Raw genomic sequence first — 5,000 nt, 5'->3', positions numbered from 1 at the left:
AGGATGGGAGAATGGACAAAGACAGTGAATGCATCGACGATGCCGGCACTACAGGAATCAATAAAAGAAGAAGACAAACTAAGGTAACACCAAATTTAGAGAAAGCCAAAAGAAAAGTATTAAAACAAGGATGTGAGGAAAAACAGGACAGTGGGGAAATGGTAAAGGAAGGAGAGGGAATGAACTGACAATATGGGGATTTTATGGCTTTTATTTTATTTTATGGTGCTGAAAATTGTGACTTTTAATGCTAGAGGACTAATGAATGTTTATAAATTTGAAAAGGTGAAGGAATTGTGTCAAAATGAAGATGTGATTTTATTGCAAGAGACAAACTGGAAAGAGAATGTTATGGAGGATATTAGAAAAAGATGGGAAGGGGAATTACTTGTTAATAATGAAGAGGAAAAAATGGGAGGAGGAGTGGCGGTTTTAATAAGAAAAGACAGAGGTATAAAGACAAAACTTATATATAATGATAAAAAAGGAAAATGTATGGTGGTAGAAATGGAAATGGAAGAAGACAAATTTGTTTTAGTGAACGTGCACGCTCCCAATGGAGAAAAAGAAAAGAAATTATACTTTAATGTTTTAGCTGATGTAATTGGAAAATGGGGGAAGGTGGTGATTGCAGGGGATTTTAACACTGTTTTTAGTAAAATGGATATGGCAAATGGGATGGTTTTTAAATCGGATGGGGGTAGAAAAGAACTAAGGTCATTGATGGAAGAGAAAAATATGATTGATGTGTGGCGGGAAAGAAATGGAAAAAAGAAGGAATTTTCAAGAAGACAGTTGGTGGGGAATTTTATGTGCCAAACCAGAATAGACTATTTTTTAAGTACCAGAAATCTTGAATGTTTCATTGATGGAATATTTCACAAAGAAACGACCTTAAGCGATCACAAAATGGTTTTAATGACGATGGATTTTAAAAGACAAACAAAGGGACCTGGGGTGTGGATTTTAAACACTGAGGTTTTAAAGAATGAAAGTTTTAAAAAAGAAATCGAAATGATATTAGATGGGAGGAAAAAAGACCAGATGTATATGGAAGACAAAACGCAATGGTGGGAAAATGTTAAGTATGATATTAAAAAATATTCTATGAAGTACTGTAATTTATTACAAAATGTTAAAAGAACCAAGGAGAGAGAAATAAGGAGAACTCTAAAAGAGGAGTTAAATAAAAATGAAGTAGATGTGCAAAAAGTAATTGAAATAGAGAATACGTTGAGAAAAATAGAAGAGGGGAAATGCAAGGGGGCAATGTTGAGAAGCAAAGCAAAATATACGGTGGAAGGGGAAAAATGTAACAGATTCTTTTTTAATCTTGAGAAAAGCAGGGGGAGAGCGGAAACAATTAAAGAACTTAAAAGTAGGAATGGACAGGTGGTCTCAGATACAGAGGGGATTTTAAAAGAAGTGAAATCATTTTATGAAGAACTTTTTAAGTCGGAGGGGGGAGATGAGGAAAAAAGGAATATTTTGTTGCAACAGATAACAAGGAAAGTTGGTGAAGAGGATAAAAGAATATGTGAAAGGGAAATAGAAACTGAAGAGATCATACATGCCATAAATCAATTAAGAGTGAGGAAAAGCCCCGGAGTAGATGGTATTGGAAGTGAGTTTTACAAAGTTTTTAAAGACAAAGTAAGCGTGATTTTAAATGAAATTTTTGAAGAAGTTTTTAAAAATGAAAGAGTAAGCCCAAGAATGGGGCTAGGATTAATGAAAATAATATACAAGAAAAAAGGAGACAAAACTGAGCTGAAAAATTTTAGACCCATTACAATGCTAAACACTGATTTTAAAATTTTAGCCAAGGTCTTAGCAAACAGATTAAAAAATGTCATGCCAAATATAATAGAAACAAACCAAGCGTACGGAGTAAAGGCGAGAGATATAGCAGATGTTACTAGCAGCATTAGAGATATAGTAGGGTATATAAAAGAAAAGGGCAAAAGTGCTTATGTTATTAGTATGGATTTTGAAAAGGCTTTTGACAGAGTTGAACATGGCTTTTTATTTGCAGTTTTAAAGGAATTTGGGTTTGGGAATAATTTTATAAAATGGATTTCGGTTTTATACAGGGATATTTTTACAAAAGTAAAATGCAACGGTTTTTTAACTCAACCTTTTAAAGTTTTAAGATCCATAAGACAGGGGTGTCCTTTGTCGGCGCAATTGTACTCTTTGGTAGCAGAACCTTTAGGGCTTTTAATAAATAGAGAAAAAAGAATAAATGGAATACGAATGGAAGAGGGAGAAGAATTAAAGAAAATATTTCAATATGCTGATGACACGACAATTGTGGTTGAAAATGTAGAAAGTGTTAAAAGAGTGATGGAGAAAACAAAACTGTATTGTGAGGGTTCGGGTGCAAAAATAAATGAAGAAAAAACTGTATACATGAAATATGGAAGGGTGGAGGTTCTTACAGGGATCTGTAATTTTATGGAGGTGCAAGAAATAAAGATTTTAGGAATAATTGTAGCAAAGAATGAAAAGGAGGCTATGGACAGTATGTGGGAAGAGACGGTGGGAGGGATGGAAAGAAGACTGATTTTCTGGAGAAGCAGGGTTTTAAGTTTAAAGGGGAAAATTTTAGTTGTAAACATGCTAATGTTATCTAGAATGTGGTATACATTACATGTGATGCCATTGCCAGACTGGGTTTTAAAGAGAATAAAGAAATGTGTTTTAGAATTTTTATGGGACAAAAAGCCTCCAAGAATTGCATATTTTACACTGATAGGGAAACCGGGGGAGGGAGGGATGGGTTTGGTGGATGTAGAACAAAAAATGAAAAGCATGAGAGTAAAGGTGGTAAGAAAATATTTGGATGATACGAACAGAGCAGAGTGGAAGAGATTGATGGCTCTTTATTTAAATAAATGTGGGAATTTTAATTTGGGGGACAATGTTTTATGGATGAAGCTTAAGAATTGGATGATGGAGGGGATCCCACGATTTTACAAAGAGGTTTTAAGCGCTTGGAGGCTTTTTTTAACAGAGGTGGATTTTAATCCGGAGGGGAGGGAAATGATTTTAAATCAACCTCTGTTTTTAAATGGAAAAATAAAGATGCAAGAGTATGATATCTATTTTAAGAAGTGGTTGCAAGCGGGATTTGTAAAGGTGAGGGATGTTTTATGGGAATTTAAAGAGGGATTTTTACCACTTCAAGTGATCATAGATGCAATGGATGAGGAGAAGGAGGACTTTAATGTAAATGTTTTAAAAAGACAATACGAACAAGTAAAAAAAGCAATCCCAGGACAATGGCTGGATGAAATTATTAATGAGGGAGAAAAAGAAAAGAAAATGAGCGTGTTTCTAAAATGTAAAGACAATATGGTGAATTTTAATTTGGGTTCTGTTAAAATGTTTTATGGGTTTTTTATAAATGGAGTTTTTAAAAAACCTCTTGCCAATCAGTTATGGATAAGGCATTTTAATGAAATCGAAGAGGAAGATATATGGAAGAACATGACATGGAAATGGTTGGATGCGGATTTAGAAAGTTTTGATTATTTTATTAGACAAAATGTGATTTTTACGGAAATGAGATTGTGTGCAATGCAGAAAGAAACTAATGCCCTATGCAGAGTTTGTAAAAAAGAAGATGAAGGAATTTTACATTTGTTTTTATTCTGTGAGAAGTTGAGCCCATTTTTTAAGAAATTAAAGGAAATAATCAAAGACTTAAGAGATAATGAGGTGGACTGCAACTGGAATAGATTTTTTATGTTGGGAATGGCAGAGAATACAGCAAACAAGAAACTAATTAATTTGTTTTTAATTTTGGCCAAAAAAGCTATATGGAAAAGAAGGAATATAGTCAAAAACAGAGATTTTACTGCAAACCTATGGTTGATTTTTAAACAGTTGGTTGAAGATTATGTAAAAATGCTGTACAGTTATTTTAAACTGGAAAACAAGATGGGGGATTTTTATGGAATTTTTAGGAAGGAGGTTACATATATTTTAAAACAAAAGCACTTTTATATGCCAAAAGAAGATTACTGAACTTGATGAATTTGTGATTTTAGATGTTTTTGGTTTTTAGTGTTATGTATTTTTGGAAAAATGCTTTTGTGAAATGCTTTTGCATTTATGAAAATTTCCCTGTAACAGCTTTAATGTCTTGTACACAACTTGTATTTTGACTGATAATAAAAAAAAAAAATAAAAAAAAAGCTATGCCCGATCTCGTCTGATCTCGGAAGCTAAGCAGGTTTGGGCCTGGTTAGTACTTGGATGGGACACCGCCTGGGAATACCAGGTCCTGTAAGCTTTTGGGTTTCCTTCCCTACTTATATAAAGCACTGGCGATTATAGTGGCTGATCTTTAAATAGCCCTCTCTTTGCAGCCTCCTTCGCATATGGCCATACCATCCTGGCTATGCCCGATCTCAACTGATCTCCAAATCTAAGCAGGTTTGGGCCAGGTTAGTACTTTTGGATTTTTTCATTAATTATCTAATAGGCCTGGTTAGTACTTTTGGAAATTTTCACTAATTGTCCAATAATCTTGCAAAAAAAAAAAAAAAAGAGTCAATGCCCGATCTCAGAATGTAAGCAGGTTTGGGCCAGGTTAGTACTTTTGGATTTTTTCAGTAATTATCTAATAGGCCTGGTTAGTACTTTTGGAAATTTTCACTAATTGTCCAATAATCTTGCAAAAAAAAAAAAAAAGAGTCAATGCCCGACCCCAGAATGTTAGCAGGTTTGGGCCAGGTTAGTACTTTTGGATTTTTTCAGTAATTATCTAATAGGCCTGGTTAGTACTTTTGGAAATTTTCACTAAGTGTCCAATAATCTTGCAAAAAAAAAAAAAAAAGAGTCAATGCCCGATCTCAGAATGTAAGCAGGCTTGGGCCAGGTTAGTACTTTTGGATTTTTTCAGTAATTATCTAATAGGCCTGGTTAGTACTTTTGGGAATACCAGGTGCTGTAAGCTTTTGGGTTTCCTTCCCTACTTATATAATGCACTG

Source organism: Carassius carassius, chromosome 9 (genome assembly GCF_963082965.1).
Source record: "Carassius carassius chromosome 9, fCarCar2.1, whole genome shotgun sequence".
Taxonomy (NCBI): domain Eukaryota; kingdom Metazoa; phylum Chordata; class Actinopteri; order Cypriniformes; family Cyprinidae; genus Carassius; species Carassius carassius.
This window is presented reverse-complemented; position numbering follows the sequence as displayed.